We start from the raw sequence: 23,101 nt of genomic DNA on the forward strand, positions 1-23,101 counted from the left end.
TATATATGCCGTGGTTAGGTCGACGACACACAGACACACGTTGTCTTCTCCATAGCTATTTATAATCGTGTCAGACATATTAAAATCTTATACATAAATCGATGAGTTTTGATCAAGTTGTTGATTACGTGGATGATGATGATGCTTTTAGCAATATCTCTGATAGTAATGGTTGTTCGTTCATCCTAACTAATAAGAACAAAATAAAAATATTAACTAATAATGGTTATAATAACAATAATAATTTCTTTATTGGCTAGTATTTACCTCAAGGGCAACATATAGAGAGACATTACGAATTTTGAATGGTTTGTATAGTTTCGGCTGTAAAAGAGAAATAAAGTTGGTGAACGAATTTGTAAAAATATGGAATGAATGAAAACTTTCCAACAATGTGAGCAGCTATGTAGGGCTAGTGAAGGAAACCCACAGGCCTAGAACCACCCTTAGTGTTTGTGAAACCGCTCTATTTTAGTGGTAGTCTGCAGTCGAAGGGCGAATTTTGAGGGATAGCGCATTCAAAGAAGTCAATCGCGCAATCTCTACGACCTTTTCAACAAATTAACTGGAAGTCACTAGTTTAATCCCTACGCTCATGTTTCACGCGAAGGGGAATGAAAAGAAACCAGCGAGAGTTTGGTAGAAGAGCAAAATGTCGTCTGTATTCAGCATTTCCAATCTCGTTCTCTATGCAATCACTTTCACCGAGGCCCATCGCACAATGGAAAACTGTCTGTCTTCCTCAAACCAGATGACGCAAGGGACAGAAGGCGTAAGGAATAGAAGACGTAAGGGGCAGAAGACGTAAGAAAAAGAATAGATGAGTATCAAGGGAATAGATTATTTGAGACAGACAAAATGAGACTTTATAACCAAATAAATAGAGGAGAAAGTACTGAAGATAAGAAACCTAATGCAGAAGAATCTAGAAAGTTCTGGAGTAATATCTGGAATAAGCCAGTCACTCATAATGGAGATGTAGTATGGTTAAAGAAAGTGAAGGTAGAACTAGTGAGTGAGAAGCAGCCAGATCTAAGACTAACTAGTGCATTAATGAGTAAAGTGTTAGGAAAAATGATGAATTGGAAGGATCCAGGCCAGATTTAGTTCAAGGATACTGGCTAAAGAAATTTAGCAGTTTACATGGGAGACTGAAGGAATGACTTCAGGATTGCCTGAATGGAGAAGTAACATCAAATTGGATGAACGGAATGAGAATAATTCTTATGAAAAACAAAAGCAACTGGTAATTATAGACCAATCACATGCTTACCGTTAGTATGGAAGCTGCTGACAGGAATGCTCTCAGAAAGCATTTACGATCACCTTGACAGCCAGAATTCGCTGCAAGAAGAACAGAAAGGCTCAGGGAAAAGGCTAGAGAAAAGCATGATCTATTATACATAAACAAAGTAGTTCTAAATGAAATAAAATCCAGAAAGAAAATTTTAACAATAGCATGGATAGATTATAAGAAGGTTTATGACATGATTCCACACACATGAAGAAGTGAACGTTTGAGTATATTCAGTATTGTAGACAACAAAAGAGAATTAATTAGCTTTAGCATGAAAAAAGGGAAAGTAGATCTCTACTCAGGTGAGACACTCTTAGGGAAAGTTAATATCAAGAGAGGAATTTTTCAAAGAGACTCATTATCCCTTTTAATATTTGTCTTTTGTTTAATCCCTCTCAGTTTGGTATTAAGGAGGGCAAAGGCTGGGTATCAGTTCAGAAATAGTAATGGGAAAATTAACCATTTGTTCTACATTGATGATCTGATGCTTCTTAGTAAGAATAAAAGAGATATAGATTCTTTAATACAAACTGTAAGACTCTTCAGCAAAGGATATAGGCATGGAATTTGGCATAGATAAGTGTGCAATATTAGTCATACAAAAGGGACAGGTAGTGAACAGTGAAGGCATTCAATTACCAGATGTCCAGACATTAAAATCACTGAAAGAAGAGAGTTACAAGTGTCTAGGATTATTAGAATCTGACAGAGAACTATAGAAATGAAAACGAAAATTGAGGAGGAGTACATCAGAAGGGTGAGAAGGCTAATGAAACCAAAGCTAAATGGTTCGAATCTGGTGACGACTGTAAATACTTGGGCAGTATTTTACTAAGATATTCAGCATCAATAACAACATCAACAACAAATCTGAATTAGCAAAGCTAGATAGAAGAACTACTACTACTACTACTACTACTACTACTACTACTACTACTACTACTACTACTACTACTACTACTACTAACAATAATAAACATGGGTGTTTTGCTCAACATCCTTAAACAAACCTTATTCAGGAACCTTTTGAGCGGGATGGACTACTCGACCTGAAGAAAATTCTAACTGGGCCCCACCTGCGAGGTCATGTACTGTTTATCTTGATATGAGATCACCATGTCGCGCACATATAGTTGTAATGCATGTAATGCATGACGGGTAGTCATGATGAGTATACTGGACTTCGTATATTCTACCCCAGTATCACTTTGATGGCATGCACTGCTCTCTCACTCAGTGATGATGATAATGATGATGATAATGATGATGATAATGATGATGAAGATGATGATGATAATGATGATGATGATGATGATGATGATGATGATGATGATGATGATAATAATAATAATAATAATGATAATATTAATAATAATAATGCCTTGATTGACACTAACCTAGAAATTTTCTGTGAGGTGTTAGTTGATTAAATCGACCCCATTATTTGACTGGTACTTTATCTTACCGAGTGTGGAAAGATGAAAGGCAACAATGACTTGAGTGAGATTTGAACACAAGACCTAAAGAACCGGGGAAAATTTTGTTACAGCTCTGTCGACTCTCTCTACTTTTGACGCTGTAACAATTCTGCCATGGCAGCAAAACAACAACCTCAATAACTGTAATAAACAGACAAAAAAAAACTGGAAAAAAAGAAATCGCCGTCGCCATCATTATCATCATCAGCAGCAGCAACAGCATCAACGACGTAAACACTCTGGAAACAGCAACAACAAGAACAACAACGAGTAATAACCGAAGCAACATTACAGAAATGAAAAGAAAAGAAAACAGTAATATTGAGTAAAAAAATATCAACGAAATAATCATGAGTAACAGGAAAACAACAACAACAGTAAATACAACATGCACCACCAGTGCCAACAACAACAACAAAAATATTTAGCAAAAACAACCTAAAAATACATGTAAAAAAACAACGGTAAAGAATTGTAAACAACAACAACAACAACAACGCAAACAGTTTGAAAAAACATAAAAAAAGCAAGATGAACAATAACAATGTTTTGAACACAAATAACAACAACAACAACAACAACAACAACATCATTATCATAACAACATCAACGACAACAACATCATTATGACAACAACATCACCACCAACAAGAATAACATCAACGTCATTAACAGCAACAATAACGACAGCATCAGCATTATAACAACAACAACAAAACAGCAGTAGCGACACCAGCATTAACAACTTCAACACATCAACAACAACAACAACAACAACAGTCACAATAGCAACTACAGCAATGGCTGCACTTATAAAATATTACAAAAATGTATTCAAGCAATACCGTGTTGCTTGAACGTAATTGTGGTTGCCAAGGCAACACAAGTGATTCTAACGCGCAGTCTTCAGATAATGGTCTCCAGTAACTTTGAAGGAATCCATTAAAAATATCAAACAGTTACATAAATATTTCCGAGTGGGTGACCAATGTCACTGAACCAGAAGGTAATACACTGGCTGAGTAGACAAGCCTGATCAGGTTTCAAATATCTATTGATGCACCTTGGTTTCATTTTTCTTTCGTAAATAATCTAAGAACTGTGGATTAGGAAAATCAGTGGAGCATCGAATAGAGCAGCGTGTTCTGATTTTTATTTACGTCTCTGTGTTCAAATCTTGCCGATTTAGACTTTGCTTTCAATCCTCTAGTGTTCTTAGAAACAATACCAAATATGACTGCAAATTATGCATAGCTTTAGGGCCAAGAATTCCACCATCCTATTTAATTCCAGATCCGGGATTTTCACCAAATGCAAGCATATGGACAAGTTTCCTTTGTCATCTGGAGGACATTACACTTTGCAGATTGAGTAGCTATAAAACAGATTTTGGACCCAGCTCCTTTGAATTATTCTACAGTAACTAGTTTAATTATGACTTCTACAGTCAAAGAGGACGTAACTCTAATTTTCTTTCTTTTCTTTCCTTTCTTTTTCCGTTTTTAATCTCCCTTTGCTTTCTTATTTCAGTTTTAGTATCAATCTTCCGGGTTTTTTTCTCTCGCGGTTTCTCATGTTCCAGCGTCTGATTTTCAAATAGAACGAGCCAAGTTCTCAAAGTCTGAAAATTGTTTGGAGTCACAAGGCGCGTTATAAAACTTGCATAACCACGTGTCTTAATGGCAAGAAACTATTGGTGACTCTTGCGTTAATACGGTGTACATCAAATGATAATTATCTGTCATTGTATGGCATACTTTGTTATACACATAGATACAGAAGTTTTATACCATATGTTTCATAAACACTTCGGCGATGCTATTCTGCAGCTTGAAATGAGATTCCAGCCGACAAATTTTGCATTCTATTAAAACCCTCATAGGAGGTCGCTTGTTTCATCGTCAGAAGTTGACGAATTTCACATACATAACTTCATAATTCTGGCAATCATAGCAAACGATGAGGTTTTTACAATGTAATATGTACTAGTGGGTTCAAGGTACGGAAACCATTTTAGCTCATTTACGTTGTATATTTTGGCAGAGTCTAAATATATATATTAATGAAATACAGGATGCCGTAGAATTAACGCACTTTTTAATTTAGCAATTTCTACAGTACAAAAATTGTTTTCTTTCGTAAATTTTATTATATAACAATTTATTATAGAAGTTAAAGAAACAAAGAAAACCAATTAATGAAAATTAATTGCTGTTGTTTTATGAAATTTATAAAGTATTGTTCCAACAAATCAACGTAATTCATTATGAGAAAAAATTTAACATGTTCAAAAGGCCCAGCCCCGGTTACGTTTTTAGTACAATGCTGAACATTGCCGGCAACATTTCTACAAACCTTTTGACACCTTTCCCCATTAATCGTAGAAAATGTAACAGAAATTGCTTGTTTTAATTCAGGAATCGTTTTCGGTTTCAGGGAACAAGCAAGATTTTTCAATACACCCACAAGATAAAGTCGGGTGGTGTTAGGTCTGGTGATCGTGATGGCCACTCACTTGCGCTCCGTCGTACTATACTCCTCCTCTCAAAATTAAGAATTGACCATTCCCGAACGTTTAACCTACAGTGAGGTCGTGCACCATCCTGTACAAAGCAGAAAACTATGAATAATACAAAAGTGAAAGAGCGTTACTTTTGCCGAACCCTGTATGGAAAACAAAATTTTGTACAGATGTTTAATCACAGCCAAACACTGTACTTCTCATAGGACAATTAACCTATTTTCTTATTATAGCTTTCCGATATAATTGTTAATATTTCAAAATGTGGTAAAGCAGAGAGCTGACAAAATCGTTACTTAGCGTCATTTAGCCCGTCTCCACGTCCTGAGTTCAAATTCCGTGGAGGTCGGCTTTAACTTTTAATCCTTTTGCGGTCGATAATGTAAGTGCCAGTCGAGTACTAGGGTCAGTGTAATCGACTTATGCCCTCCTCCGGAAATTGCTAACCTTGTGCCAAAATTTGAAACCGATATTTCAAGATGAGAAGGCGGCGAGTTAGCAGAAACTTTAGCACGCCAGGCAAAATGCTTAGCGGCATTTTGTCCGTTTTTACGTACAGATTCCGCTGAGGTCACCCTTGCCTTGCATACTTTCGCAGTTGATAAACTAAGTACCAGTTGTACACTGGGGTCGATGAAATTGACGTGCCGCCTCCCCTCGAAATCGCTGGCCTTCTGCCATAATTGAAACCGATATTTAAAGGTGTTTGTTTCACCTCAAATCTTCCATCTGCTTGACCCAGGAGTTCATTTCATTCTTTATGACTTGTTTACTAAAATATTTTAAAGACATGGGTTCCAGAAAGTTTGGTATTATGCATTGGAAAACCAGACTCTTTCAACTGTTCAGCTTTAAATTCTTAAGATGAATAAATGAGAGACGAAAAGTGTTGATGAGGAGATTGTGGAAAGATTATACAGCTGCTGCGCTACACGTGCCCGGATGCGTGTGAGTACACACAGAAAGAAAGAAAGAAAGAAAGGGAGAGAGAAAGAGAGAGAGAATGAGAAAGGGAGTGACAGGAGAGAGGGGGAGAATTGTAGTTCGAGTTTCTGCTGCGACAGAAGGAAGCCGAATGAGCCAGCGTAGTATGTGAAATAGTAACAAGAATATGGATATCAAAAGTAGCAACGAACATAAGAGCAAAATGGTGGAGAAAAAGAGGAGCTGTAGGAGTAGTAGTGGAAGCAGTAGTAGGAGTAGTAGTAGTAGTAGTAGTAGTAGTGGTGTGGTGGTAGTAGTAGTAGTAGTAGTAATGGTGGTGTGGTGATGGTGGTGGTAGTGGTGGTGGTAGCAGTAGTAGTACAAGAAGAAGAAGCAGAAGGAGAAGAAGCAGAAGAAGAAGAAGAAGAAGAAGAAGAAGAAGAAGAAGAAGAAGAAGAAGAAGAAGAAGAAGAGGTGCAGAGGTAGTAGTAAATAGATGAAGAATAGAATAGGAAGAAAAAGAGGAATAACAATATAACAATAGCGTCTACAACAATAAGTGAATGAAAATGTGAGGACATTTTGGAGGCTCATCAATTGGTTGAAGAAGGAATCTAAAATGGAAGGAAGACAGAAAGAAAATCTGATGACTTATGATGATGTAACGAGGAGGACAACAGTGGTTGGGAAGATGAAACAAAAATAACGATAGCATCACCATCAACATCATTATCGACAACAGCAACAACAACATCATCATAAACAAAAAACACCAAGAACAAGGACAACGATAACAACAACAACATCAGCAGCAGCGGCAGTAGCAGCAACAGCAAGAAGAAGAAGAAGAAGAAAAATAAGAGCCAGAACAGAAACAACAGGCGATGACGTGGATTTCGTTAATCACGAGTTTCCTAAAGTCAAAGAATGGAAGTAAAAAAAAAGTTAACTTTCGACAACGAGCGCGTATACAACCACTGCAACCACTACAACCACTACAACCACCACCATGACAGCTACCATTAGCAACACATCATCTGTCACTACTACTCTCACCTCCACAGCTTTCCCACCACCATTATCACGGTCATTGCAATCGTCATCATCACAGATATTCCCCACACGACAACAACTTTACCACCATCCCCTCCTTCAGCAACTACCTCTTTACAACACCACGTACGTTGCCACTGTCAATACTAACAACACCAACACCACCGATGGTGCTGATCACCATCGCTACCACTAACGCTACCATGACCACCACTATCATGACGAAAACGAGAACAACGACTACGACCACGACGACGACGACGACGACCACCACCACCACCACCACCATTACCAACATCTCTATAAAAAGAAACTAGCCTTATAACTATAATTATGACCACCTTAACTATTACCTGTATCACCACCATGGTAATTATCTACACCGTAGTCATAATGCCTGTGCTTATTTTATTATTATTATTATTATTGTGTGAGAGGCATATATATCATTATTATTGAGTACACCAGGCACATACATCACATATCACATATCAAGATAAATAGCGCATGACTTTGCAGGTGGGGCCCAGTTAGAATTTTCTTCAGGTCGAGTAGCCCATCCTGCTTAAAAGGTCCCTGAATATATATGTATTGAGAGGTGAATAATCCAAATCCCAAAGAATTCTTTTCAACACATGGCTATGATGTCATTCTCAACAACTTCCGCTCGTGATCAGAGATGCACATATCGTCAGCCACAATGACTCACTCAGAGTTATTTCCCTTCGGCTTGAAATACAAAAATTGCCTTCAAGCGGTATGGAGGTCGTTTTTGTTCCAGCTGGAACATTTCTCACTTTTATGGTACCTACTTCTCAGGTTACTTTCATTAAATCACTTTTAGTCGTCTCAACATCCATATTGTGCTCTCTTTCAATCCCGCCACAAAAAAAATAAACAAATACAACAACAAAAAGAAAGAAATAAAAGTCAATAAATAAATGAATAAATAGTAGTCATTTCTCCGCAGACGATCGAACCTGAACGATTCAATTCGTACGCATGTTCAATTCGTACAAACGACCTACAGATGTTTTAGAAGTTTCACTATAAAATAGATCTCATATCTCACGAGATCTTCGAAGGGAGTCAGCACTTCCGATTTCTCTAAAACACATCTTTAAAAAATAGGGTTCATTTCCAGATAATTATAAATACTACCAACGAAATTTCGAATTTGTTCGTAATTACTGCATGGAAATATACGTGCATACACACACATACATACACATACATATCGACATATTTTATATATATATATATATAAGCAAAAATTTAGATTCAGGTGAAAATGGTACTTAAGTTTAGGCACCTAGTACGGTATTATCCATACAATTTCAGAGAAAGGTGATTAAAATCAAAATAAGCAACAAGGATATCCAGAGGTAGTGCAGTACGATCGTTTCATGCAACTCCATTTAATTGAACAATGTAATCATTACATCAATTTAGATGCAGAGCAATCCTCAGCAATCCTCAAGGATATAGAATTTAATTAAATTAGAACAGATGGACACATTATTATAACTATACCTAAAATCTCCAAGGAGTTAAGGAAAAAAACAAAGAACATTTTGCTTCAGCTACACCATAGAAGCTATATATATATATACTTCGTTTTGGGATTTGGTTTGCAAGATTCTTGATGCGAGTTCGTGTGTTGAAGCATATATTGTTGTGTCTGGGGAAAGTCATTCACTTTTAAAGCCTTATTATTTAACACACGCACCGGTAAAGTTTCCATTCATTTACTTATTTATTTTTCAAACGGCTATTTTTCAAACGTCTATTGAGAAGGTTGCAAGACGCAACGAAAATTTTAGGAAATATAAATAAATGAGTGGAAACTTTACCAGTGCGTGTGTTAAATAATGAGGCAATAAAAGCGAATGACTTTCCTCAGACTCAACAGCACACACACGCACATATACATACATACATATATATATATATATATATGCTTGTGCATTGATGTGTGTATGTTTTTGTATATATATATATATATATATATATATATATATATGCCTGAGTGTATGTGTAGTGTTATTTATTTTGTTGCAAAGATAGGTAGATATAAAGATGGGTAAAGAGATATAGATACCAGGCAGAAGCATGGTTAGATAGCTAAATCGACGTAGCCTCAGGGATCAGCACCTTTCACAATTCTTGTCCCCTGTAGGCAGCTTCATTGTATGCAAAATGAATTGAAAAACTGGTGAATGTATTTGACTAACCCTTGAAATAAACTAGAAATATGCAACATGTACACTTTTACGAAATTCTCTAGAAATGGTATAAATGTGAATAGCTGCATGTAAATATCTATAAATATATGCCTATATATGTATATATACACCTATATATATATATATATATATATATATATATATATATATATATATATATATATATATATATATATATATATACATATGTATATATATATATATATATATGTATATATATATGTATGTATATATATATATATGTATATATATATATATATATATATATATATATATATATATATATATATATATATATATATATATATATATATATATATATATATATATATATACACATATGTATATATATTTATGGATATGAGTAGGTATGAATATATTTGTAGCAATCTCTCTGAACGTCTCTCATTTCTCTCTCTCTCTCTCTCTCACTCTTTACATATGTATATATATAATACATTTAATATATGTATGTGCGTGTATATGTATATATATATATATATATATATATATATATATATATATATATATATATATATATATATATATATATATATATATACATATATATACAAATATATATATATATACATATAAATACCTATATATATGTATATATAAGTTTGCGTATGTATGTGTCTGTATGAGAGTGTCTATATATACGTGGAGTGGTGCGTGTGTTTGCGTGTAAATACTTAGTCAATATGTTTAATGAGGCATTTTTTTTCAGTTCGCAATTCTAAGGAGACAATTGCAAATGGTGCCACAGGGAAGTGGCTCTTACCAAAATCTTGGCAGACATGCGAACTGTGCATTATCTTTCTACAGCTGGAAGCATTTTCGGAACGGACACACTGTATCACAGATATGTTCCTAAAACATTTATACAATAACATAGGGATATATATTCATAAAACTATACACCCCCCCCCCCCCCCACACACACCAGCATATATATATATATTCACATTAATAGGTAGATATGTATATATAATTATGAAGGTACACAAACATATATATGGAAGTTTACATATGTACGTAAATCTATAAATATATATATATATATATATATATATATATATGTGTGTGTGTGTATAAATGTGTGTCTAACCATCTATTTATATATAGACAAATGTATATATATATATATACACACACATTATTCATGTGTATCGTAAAAAACGTCCGCGTGAATATGTAGACATGAAATACAAGTAATTTTAAAGAAGAAACAAACTGTATAATTGAAATACACTATAGATAAATACATACTACATAAAAACATCCGTATCTGCATGCATATGTCTGTGTGTGTGTGTGTGTACATGTGTCTGTATGTGTGTGTTTATGTGTGTGTGAGTGTACAAGCATTTATGCATTCGAAAATCTGTGTATGTCTCTGCATACGCGCTTACATAGAGCCATATATCATACATACATACAAGCATAAGTATGTACACACACATACACACACACTCATACACACAGATGTGTATTATACACACGTATAACATATGCATTTCAATGAGAATAATTATCCATAGTCTCACTTATATTTCTATATCGCTACATATCACAGTAGATTTATAAATAAATAGTTATAGAGACAGATGGGTAGATAGAGACAGTATGGAATACATAATGCAACATAAAAATTGATGGATAATATTGTAGGCAGAAGTAGGAAAAAAAATGGATAGAAGAGGGAATAGAAATTGAGATAAATAAAAGAAGGATGGCTTGATCGATTGCAAGATCGAAAGAGAGATAGACTAATCGATTCCTGATCAGACAGATAAATGTCTAAATAATGTTCTTTTCACATTATATAAATGTGAATATATAAACACAGACACGCAGGCATAGTTAAACACAAACGTATCTCTTTCTCTCTCTTTCCCTTTCTCTCTCCCTCTCTTTCTCTGTATCGATCACTCTATATATCTGTCTCTCTGTCTCTGTCTCTCTGTATATATACAGTGGCTGTATGGTAAGAAGCTTGCTTCCTAACCATATGGTCTTGGGTTCAGTCCCAATTCGTGGCACCTTGGGCAAGTGTCTTCTACTATAGCATAGGGCTGGCCAAATCCTTCTGAGTGGATTTGGTAGATGGAAACTGAAAGAAGCCCGTCGTATGTATATATATTTATGTTTGTGTGTGTATGTGTGTGCTTCTATGTAGGTGTTTGTCCCCCACCACCATCGCTGTTGGCGTGTTTTGGTCCCCGTAACTTAGCGGCTAGGCAAAAGAAACTGATAGAATAAGTAACAAGCTTACAAGCAATATATATATATATATATATATATATATATATATATATACATATATATATATATAGTCGTACTAATGTGTTTACAGTGAAGTGTCTTCAGAGCTTTTTTAGCCGTCACTGCGTGTACTATTTCCTTATACGCAAGATAGATGCAAACTTCTCTGATATTTCAACAATGTCTCCGTTGACTCTAAAACATGCAGCGAGAAGACGCCTGTGTCGTTTCAAATATTCATATTGTGTCATTTCCAATCAGTTATTGTACACTTTACCGCTGGCACAACGTTGTGCCTGGAACTAAATCAGATAGATTCATGTTTGTATATTCGCTACATGTTTAACTCTACCGTTTGTTACATAAATTATTAAAGAACCAACAGCATTTCTTTTCGATAGCGTGGCCAAGTGGTCTAAGGCGCTGGTTTTAGGCATCAGTCTCTTCGGAGGCGTGGGTTCGAATCCCACCGCTGACGCAATATAGTTTTTGTAGGCGTAGGAGTGGCTGTGTAGTAAGTAGCTTGCTTACCAACCACATGATTGCGAGTTCAGTCTCACTGCGTGGCACCTTGGGCAAGTGTCTTTTACTATAGCCTCGGGCCGACCAAAGCTTTGTGAGTGGATTTGGTAGACGGAAATTGAAAGAAGCCCGTCGTATATATGTATATATATATGTGTGTGTGCGTATGTTTGTGTGTCTGTGTTTGTCCCCCAACATCGCTTGAAAACCAATGATGGTGTCTTTACGTCCCCGTAACTTAGCGGTTCGGCAAAAGAGAACGATAGAATAAGTACTAGGGTTACAAAGAATAAAGGCTCGAGTAAAGGCGGTGCACCAGTAGGGCCGCAGTCAAATGACTGAAACAAGCAAAAGTGTAAAACCCAAGATTTTAATCATCTCTCATTTCTGACATTAAATTTTTTTACAATTCTTTGAATCTCTCTGTCCGAAATAATTTTTAACGTAATATGCACACGTAATTATTTATCGCTTTCAGTAAAGCTCTCTGTATTTATCTCATCATAAGATCCGTGGCGATGACAATTTCCACTATTCCCTGATTGGGCAGCGCGTTGTGTTCGATCAAGGGTTATTGTTGGTCTGCTCGCTAAGCCAGCGGTGTGACGCCAATTGGAGGCGCTAAAACATTGCAAAAGCGCATTGTGACCAGCGATGCGTAACATCTGATAGCCTGGCCGGTCACGTGATTACATGGTGTGTACACAAATGACTGAGAGAGAGAGAGAGAGAGAGAGAAAGAGGTTAAGAGATCTTCATGAAGAGAAGGAAGGAAAGAAGGAGATTGAGAAATAATAAACGAACCCGAATGTGTGTGTGTGTGTGTGTGTGTGTGTGTGTGTGTGTTTATGTGTGTTTATGTGTATACAGGGCTGGCCAAAAGTTTCCCGACAGTAAATCAAAATTCCATAAATACTATCTGTAATTCTGTATTGACTCGAATGGAAAAATGTGTCACTCAAGAAGGACTTCAGTTTGAACAATTTTCATGATGTCTCATATATTCAGATGCTTTTATTAAATTTATTCAGTTGTTAAACATAAATAAATCTTGGAATTAAATGGCTTTGATTTACTGCCGGGTGACTTCTGGCCAACCCAATATATATATCCTTTTGCTTATTTTGATTTTAATCACCTTATTTTGAAAGTGTATGGATAATACCATACTAAATTCTGGTGCCTAAATTTAAGTGCCACATTCACCTGAAACAAATTTTTTTGCGGAACTCATCTACCAAACCTGAGTGTATATATATATATATATATATATATATATATATATACGCATATATTTTTGTATGCATGTATTTATACGTTTGTGTGTGTAAGTATAGATGTAATTAGAATGTCGATAAAGATGTGTCGAATAATTAAGAATCTCGTCGAACCTAATTTCGAAGTCGACATTGTTGTTGCTGCTCTTAACAATAACGAATGACATATCACATTAACTCCACCACGTGACGACACTCAACAGTCTTCAGTGTTTGCATCCTTATATAAATATATAATGGTTGAATATATCCGTTCATCTCTTCAACGGAAATCCTTGTCCTTCTTGCATTGTTAAGGTTACAGCTTAAATATGCACATAAGACATTCCCTGTAGCCATTCATTCTCCAATGGCCATTTCAGTTTATGATGTGGAATGATAATAACAACACCACCAATAACAACAATACCAGCAACAACAACAATATTATTATTATTATTATTAATAATAATAATAATAATAATAATAATAATAATAATAATAATAATAATAATGATAATAATAATAATAATAATAATAATAATAATAATAAGATAGTGCTCATGGGAACTGCCCATATCCTACGTAAAATACTGTCTATGTGATCTCAAATTTTAAAGCAAACATAATTTTCTTATGGTTTCTTAAACATTCACTTGAACAAAACTGTACAAATCCAAATATATGGTACCCTAGGCATAACACCTACATGAACTTCTAACTTGTTGTCTCTTGAGGTCTCTGGGTGAGACTTGGATCCAACTTGTACAAATGCAAAACAAAAGTCAAACATAAAATAATAATAATAATCATGGAAAGCAAAACTCTGCTGGATCATAGATATAGCATGCCCAGCTGAAAACAGGGTATGCGATAAGGAAGAAAGAAAAGTCGTGAGATATGACAGGTTAGCTTGGGAGGTTAAGCAGTCGTGGTCGGGGAAAAAGGTGGTAGTAGTAGTAGTACCAATAATTGTCGGAGCCCTGGGAAGAGCAAGCAAAACTCTTGAGAAGTACATGGAACAAATAGGGGCTGCAATAAGGGTGGATATTTCAAACCTGGGTTCTCATTCCATAATTGCCCACGCGCATATAGCGTTGTGGTTAAGAGCGCGGGCTACTAACCCCAAGATTCCGAGTTCAATTCCAGGCAGTGACCTGAATAATGATGATGATGATGATAATAATAATAATAATAATAATAATAATAATAAGAAGAAGAAGAAGAAGTAGAAGAATGATAATAACATCGTAAAATATCTTAGGAATGAGGACCCAGGTTCGAAATTTCTTCAAGACACCTGATGAAGGCTGGAGGGTATATCAGCCGAAACGTTGTGTTAACAACAAATAAGATGAGGACAAATATCCGTCAAATGTAAATAATGTAAATAACGTACATAATTCCTCATCTCTTAAATATAGGACTGTATCTCTAGGAGCATACTTCAAATAATCCCATTGGCCCTAACACTTATTTTGTCGCAGTCGCCCACCTTTGACGAATTTCCTGGAAGAGAGTACGCCTCTTTTCAATTACTATCACCGATTTAAACACAAAGCTAGTAATTATCAGATTACACCTACAATCGACTTCAGACGGCTCAATGTCTACATCTACACGAGAAGGATTTGAACAGCTAACATAACCTTATGTAAATAAACTCCACGAATATTCCAATCCAATATTCTACGGCTTCAGCTCGTATCTATCCTCTCCACATTGAGAGAAGTAAAATAAGAAAAAAAGAACAAAAAAAAAAAACAACAAAGAAATAACTCCCCCACTCCCCAAAAAGCAGGCATTTCAAAATGCAGAAGAATATCATTTCATACGCATCCATGTTTGTTGAATGGAACAAATAACTCTGGAAATATTTTTAAAATAAAAGGAAAACTGGAGAATGAGTGTGTAGGATGGCTGTAGGGTTATTTCAGTTTGCGTCTTTCAAGAACATAACCATTCCACCGCCTTGTTATGTCTTTTCATTCTCTATCTCTAACCGCAACCCCTGGATGTCTTACCGACCACCTCAGCCGTTCCACCTTTCACTCAATATGGCGATATGTCAATTGTTTGTTCAAACGTGAAATGCTGTCACTCCATCTTGCAAGATTTGTCCGCCGAAGCACGAAAACTAAGGTGCCTGACGAATTACAGACTTCGCCATTTTACTAATTTGGTACTTCCAAAATTTGTCATATTTTTCTTGTATACGGACGAGTATGTATGTGTGTTATGTTATGTGTGTGTGTGTGCATGTGGTGTGCGTGTATATGTGAATGTGTATGTGTGTGTGTATATTAGCATCTGCATATATGCAAGGTATTTATATGTGTATATCTACTTATGTATGTGTATGTCTGTGCGTGCATACATATATATATATATATATATGCTTGTAATATGCATACTTACATACGCATAAATATACCATACACATACAAGCGCATGCACATACTTACATATATATATGTATTAATAATTATTTATATATACGTATATATATGCATATATATGTATATACATGTATATATATATATATATATATATATATATATATATATATATATATATATATATATATATATATACATATATATATCAGAGTAATCACATAAATGCGAAACAAGGTGAAAAAAATAGTACTCGAATACCAGAGGTAGAGTTATATGCTTTCTTAAAAGGCAGGAAAAATATCACAAAAACTGTTACTCGGACGAACGAGAACGTGAATCTCTAAGTAACAGTTTCTGTGAGATTTTTGCTGCTTTTTAATAAAGTACACACACACACACGCACACACACACACACACACACACACACACACACACACACACACACACACACACACACACACACACACACACACACACATACATACAATTCTAGTCGATGTATATATGTAATCAAATCGAAGTTTTTCCTATTTGCTGTCTTCGTTCAATCTGTACGTGTACTTTAGAGCACAGAACAGTTGTTACCTGTTAAGCAGAGGTGGAATCAAGAGCGAGGTATCACTTCCTGGTCATCAGCAACTGAGATGGGCAGGTCATGTGACCAGAATAAATGACGACAGACTACTTTAAAGTACTCATAAGATAAATGGTACAGAACACTTGGCCAAGTCATGGCTACACTTCAAAGATGGCGCTGGTATACAATCTCCCGTACACTTTCAAGTATTTTCCTTAGATCGCCCGTTACCGTCGTTAGCTTTTAGTTGAGCCAACCCTTAAGCGGGTTTCTTCTCACAGCTTGATTCCGTGCAAAAATAGTAGAAATCTTTGAAATCAATTTAGCGGAACTGATTTTACCTCTGCAGATAAACCCATGTGAAAATACATATTATTGTTTTTAGAAGTAAATGGTATTTTGTTTAGTCTCTACTCCGAGTTTACACTTGTTACCAATTGTTCAAGCGAAATATCACTATATTTCGCTTTAATGAACACGGAGAGCGGGAAAGACCTAAATTCTTGTTGGCAAATTGATTTCTCTGGTTCGAGTGGTGGTGGGGAAGAAAATAATAAGATGGAAGGTGGAATATACGAGAATGTATGCATGTATGTATGAATGGCCTTTCATATATATGTGTGTGTATACACATATAATATTTATGCATATATTAATATGCCTACACACGTGCGCGCAAACGCAAAAAGGTTCGCATATGCGCATAAGCTACAATGTCTCTCTCTCTCTCTCTATCTCTCTCTCTCTCTATCAATCTATTTATCTAACTATAACTTTATGTATGTATGTATGTATGTATGTATGTATGTATGTATCTATCTATCTATCTATCTATCTATCCATCAATTTATCTATTTATCTATCTATCTATAAATCTATGTATGAATTTATGTATGTATATATGTGTCTATTTGTCTATTTATCTATCTATCTATCTATCTATCTATCTATCTATCTATCTATCGATCGATCGATTTGTGTGTGTGTGTGTGTGTGTGTCTGCATATATATCTTATTTATGCACTTATATACATACATACGTACATACATACGAACATTTATATATATATATACATACGTGTGTGTGTATGTGTGTGTATGTACGTGTGACTCTGTGTGTGTATGTGCGTAATCTACAGTAATATATTCGTTGCTTTTTTTTATATATATTCTACATGTTTTATTATCCTTACGTTTTAGGTGTTTTCAATTTTCTCCCTCCCCCGCCCCTTTCTAATTGTAGAGGTGCCGACATGTTTTTTTCCTTGTCGTCTGCTCTCTCCATTTCCTTCCTAATAGTCCTACTACATTTCTCGTTATAATTGATAGTTTCGTTGCTGTTGTCGTCGTTGTTGTTGTTGATGTTGAACCTATTATTAATATGATGATCATTATTGATATTTTATTCATGATTGTTCTCGAGGATCTTCCTTACGGTGCTCTTCCCTCATAATAAGTTTTCTCGTTTACCTAATTGAAGGAAATGTCATTTTGGTGGTGTTATTGTTGTTCTTAAGTCTTCTTCTTCTTCTACTCGTTGTCGATGTTCTTGTTGTAGCAGTTGTTTCTTCTTCTTCTTCTTCTTCTTCTTCTTCTTCTTCTTCTTCTTCTTCTTCTTCTTCTTCTTCTTCTTCTTCTTCTTCTTCTTCCTCCTCCTCCTCCTCCTCCTCTTCTCATCATCGTTGCCATCGTCGTCGTTGTTGTTGTTCTTGCTCTTGTTGGTATTATTATTATTGTTGTTGTTGGTATCATTGCCGTTGTTGTCGTTGTTGTTGTTGTTATCATTATTATTATTATTATTATTATTATTATTATTATTATTATTATTATTATTATTATTATTATTATTATTATTATTATCATCATCATCATCATCATTATTATTTAAGGCAGCGAGCTGGCAGAAAGTTTAGGGCGAAATGCTTTGCGGTATTTCGTCTGCCGTTACGTTCTGAGTTCAAATTCTCCCGAGGTCGACTTTACCTTTCATCCTTTCGAGGTCGATAAATTAAGTACCAATTGCTTACTGGCCTCGATCTAATCGACTGGCACTCTCCCCCAAAATTTCAGGCCTTGTGTCTATAGTAGAAAGGATTATTATTATTATTATTATTATTATTATTATTATTATTATTATTATTATTATTATTGTTCAGTATTTTTATTTTTATAACATGCTTTCACTTCACTACCGAGCGCAGCTCTGTGTGCCTTGGGTATGTGCTGTGGTTTGCTGTGGTGCTCTTATGTTTACTGTATTGAAAGTGTTTTGCGTAGGATGTGTGCAGTGCCCAGTAGTGCAATTTTCTGTATGTTATATATATTTGTAAGTCCTGGTGTTTTTGCTATGTATTTGTCTGAATATTTTTTTTATTATACCTAAGGCACCTACTATGATAGGAATTGTTTCTGTTTTTAGATTCCACATTCGAGTTACCTCTCTTTGCAGGTCTTTGTATTATTATTATTATTATTATTATTATTATTATTATTATTATTATTATTATTATTATTGTTCAGTATTTTTATTTTTATAACATGCTTTCACTTCACTACCGAGCGCAGCTCTGTGTGCCTTGGGTATGTGCTGTGGTTTGCTGTGGTGCTCTTATGTTTACTGTATTGAAAGTGTTTTGCGTAGGATGTGTGCAGTGCCCAGTAGTGCAATTTTCTGTATGTTATATATATTTGTAAGTCCTGGTGTTTTTGCTATGTATTTGTCTGAATATTTTTTTTATTATACCTAAGGCACCTACTATGATAGGAATTGTTTCTGTTTTTAGATTCCACATTCGAGTTACCTCTCTTTGCAGGTCTTTGTATTATTATTATTATTATTATTATTATTATTATTATTATTATTATTATTATTATTATTATTATTATTATTATGTTAAAAAGGTTTGACGTAACTCTTCACAGTAAAGACGAAGAGTGCGATTTGATTGTAAGATATTTTATAAGTTAAACGATGCCTGTAGGTTTGACTATCTTCGCTAATCTCAGATATTTCATTTGCTATTTCCTTTAATCGTGATTCACTGTAACCTCTTTTGACATAATGATATACAAAAGCATTTGCAAGTTTCCAGCAATCCCCTATGTCAGTGCAAATCCGTTTCATCCGCAAAAATTGGGATTTCTGATTTGACCGAATAATATGGAGTGGATGATCGGAGCGCCAATAATCCAGGTGTGGGTGAAAGCAAGGAGGAGAAAAAAGGAAGGAGAGTGGAAGTCGAAGGAAGAAAAGTGAAGAGGAAGAGTCATGGGCAAATTAAAGCGATTCACAATGGTGCAGAAATGGCGTACTACGAATGAATATGGTGACGTAATCCAATGGCAGAGAGAAATTGGAAGATTAGGTACTCCAAAACAGTCAGAAGGTCGAGTGGTGAGTGTGAACGTGCACTAAATAGTTAATTAATAAAACAGAGGAAAAAGAAAGAGAAAACCCCATAAAAACTAAACAAAAACAGATTATATATATATATATATATATATATATATATATATATATATGTGTGTGTGTGTGTGTGTGTGTGTGTGTGTGTGCACAGGGTGCGATGGGTAAATTGTCGCCATTTTGCATTTTTAATTTAGAGCATACGCATTGGTTCCAGTCTTTATTCAGTACGACAATTGTTTCGTCCCCTCCTGCGACTGTCATTTACGGCTGGAATGTTGTGCATCCAAGTGTGTTGTATCGATCAGTGAAGGCTGGGTCACATCAGGTACATGCTTACATAAAGTCGATGATACACTCCTATATTTAAGAGATGACAAATTATCTACATTATTTACATTATTTACATTTGACGGATATTTCTCCTCATCTTGTTTGTTGTTAACACAACATTTCGGCTGATACACCCTCCATCCTTCATTAGGTGTCTTGGGAAAATTTCGAACCTGGTTTCTCATTCGTAAGGTATTTTTCGATGTTAAACACCTTAGGAAAGAAAAATACTTTAGGAATGAGAACCCAGGTTCAAAATTCCCCCAGAACACCTGATGAAGGTTGGAGGGTAATATCGGCCGAAACGTTGTGCTAACAACAAACAAGATGAGGACAAATATCCGTCAAATGTAAATAATATGAATAATGTAAATAAGCAGTAAACGATGTTACACATCGCTGTTCACTATGCGCTTGACATTGTGTTAGCTCTCGAATGATGCTACCTCGCTGGCTAGGCGAGCAGACTAATTCATCCCCCACCCAATGATCTGTAGGCTGTTCCGCCACAGGGTGACCCATTTACAGTTGGGTGGACTGGGCCTACGTGAAATGAAGTCTTTTGCTGAAGAACACAAGGCTCTGTACTGTCCAGGAATCGAAGCCAAGCCTGGCTACCTGGAGTCCAACACTGACCAATCGACCTCCCGCCTTCACACATAACTACATACATACATACATACATACATACATATATATTTATATGCATAAATTGTGCGAAATGGAAAGAGAGAGATAAGTGTGACAGAGAGAGAGAGAGAGAGAGAGAGAGAGAGAGAGAGAGAGAGAGAGAGAGATAGAGAGAGAGAGAGAGAGATAGAGTGGTGGAAAGTGTGAGGGTGAGATAAAGAGAGGAAGATTGGTGGTTTTGCAAAGGTAGACCACATTGAGAGTTAAAGTGAGTGTTGTGTCCTTAATTAGCCGAACTACTTATTGAATTTAGATCATCTAATTGTTCTTCAGATGTAATTCACTTTGTTTATGTTAATGAATTATTAATGCAGCGGCGGCAGCGGCGGCGGCAGTAGTCGTGTTGTCGGTGGTGTTGGGATAAGATTGGCAGAGAGAAGGGGGAAAGTATGAGGAGAATAATCAGAGAGAGTACGAGGGGGAGGGAGATGGAGAAGTGTGTGCATGGTGGGGGGGATAAATAGATGGCGTTGGTCGTTGTGATGAGAATACTTCAGTTTAAAGATGTCAAAGTTGGAGGTGAAAATGGGATGTGGTGTGAGGTTTTAATGAGGTGATTTAATGATGTATTCAAAATCACAGTAACCGCTAATTACACACACATACATACATATATGCATATGCGCACACATATACATATATATATACATACATACATATATATATACATACATACATATATATATATATATATATATATATATATATATATATATATATATATATATATATATATATATGTATACACACATACACACACACACATATATATATACACAAGTATGTATATATATATATACATATATATGTGTGTGTATATATATATATATGTATATATATATATATATATATATATATATATATATATATATATATACTTATATCTATCTGATAAATCTTTACACACACACACATATATATGTATATATATATATATATACATACATATATATATATATATATATATATATATATATATATATATATATATATATATATATATATATATATATACACTGACGTATGAATATGTATGTAGGCATATATTTATGTGGGTATATACACAGCAATATGCGTATACACAAACAAATTGTAATCAGTACATGAAGTAGATTTAATAATACTAACAGCAATTAAATCCTAGATTTTACGCCGTTGTTAATCCGAGATTCACGTTTCTGCCACTTGACACGTCTAAATAATTTATTACACTTTACAATCCTGCGTTGCTTTTATATGATGACTCAAAACGAGCTTCATAAATACGAAGATTTTTAAATTTAAAATACTTAAAACGTAGCAATTTAGATTTTAAATATTCAAGATGCAATTGTTGACGGAAAATCTTGGTATATGAAAAGAAGAGCAAATATACAATCGCTTACACTTTCACCTGTTTCAGTTCGAGACCTGTGTCCATGCTGGAGCATCGCCGTTAGTTATGCTGCATTTTCATTAATCGTCCTTTTATAGTTGGTGAATGAGAGCTTGATAATGCGGCTCTCATTTACGTTTCCTACCGTGAATTTAGTTAATACGGGGCTGTTGACATTAGGAGATCTAGTTTTGTTTTCGAGACATCTACATCCATCCCATGTAGATCCCTCACGTTTTGCAAGAAAGTATGGCAAGGGTGGGATTTATAGCACTTTAACAGCGATTGTGCCCTGTTCGAAAGTTAATATGACTTTCAATGCCAAAGCTTGGTACAAGTCCTTCCAAGTTCTTCCGGATGTATATTATGGCATATCTTATTTTGTTAAGCATATTTCTACAGAATTCATAGCCAGCAATGATTTTTTTGCTACAACATACATACATACATACATACATACATACACAAATATATATATATATATATATATATATATATATATATATTTATATACATAAATTGTGCGAAACGGGAAGAGAGAGATAAGTGAGAGAGAGTGTGTGGTAGAAAGTATGAGGGTAAGATAAAGAGAGGAAGGCTGGAGGTTTTGCAAAGGTAGACGTCGAATCGGAAACAGCTATATAATAACAGACAATAACTTTATTTATAAAATGCTTTGAGGATAAAAATAACCCTTCTTTTCTATAATGTTATTCAATAAAGCCACCTCAATTTCAACAACTGCTTGTATGTGAG

The 23,101-nt window shown here is 35.1% G+C and overlaps 1 long non-coding RNA gene and 1 other non-coding gene across 2 annotated transcripts in view; both read left to right on the forward strand.

The window, feature by feature from the left end:
* LOC128247695 (uncharacterized) overlaps window positions 1-23,101 on the forward strand; it is a 170,482-nt gene that overhangs the window by 80,774 nt on the left and 66,607 nt on the right. The gene's annotated exons all lie outside the window — the stretch shown is intronic.
* On the forward strand, window positions 12,184-12,265 carry Trnal-uag (transfer RNA leucine (anticodon UAG)). The gene has a single exon. It is a non-coding gene; the product is annotated as a tRNA-Leu (tRNA).

This window comes from Octopus bimaculoides, chromosome 4, assembly GCF_046866305.1.
Source record: "Octopus bimaculoides isolate indiv1 chromosome 4, ASM4686630v1, whole genome shotgun sequence".
In the NCBI taxonomy this organism is placed as follows: domain Eukaryota; kingdom Metazoa; phylum Mollusca; class Cephalopoda; order Octopoda; family Octopodidae; genus Octopus; species Octopus bimaculoides.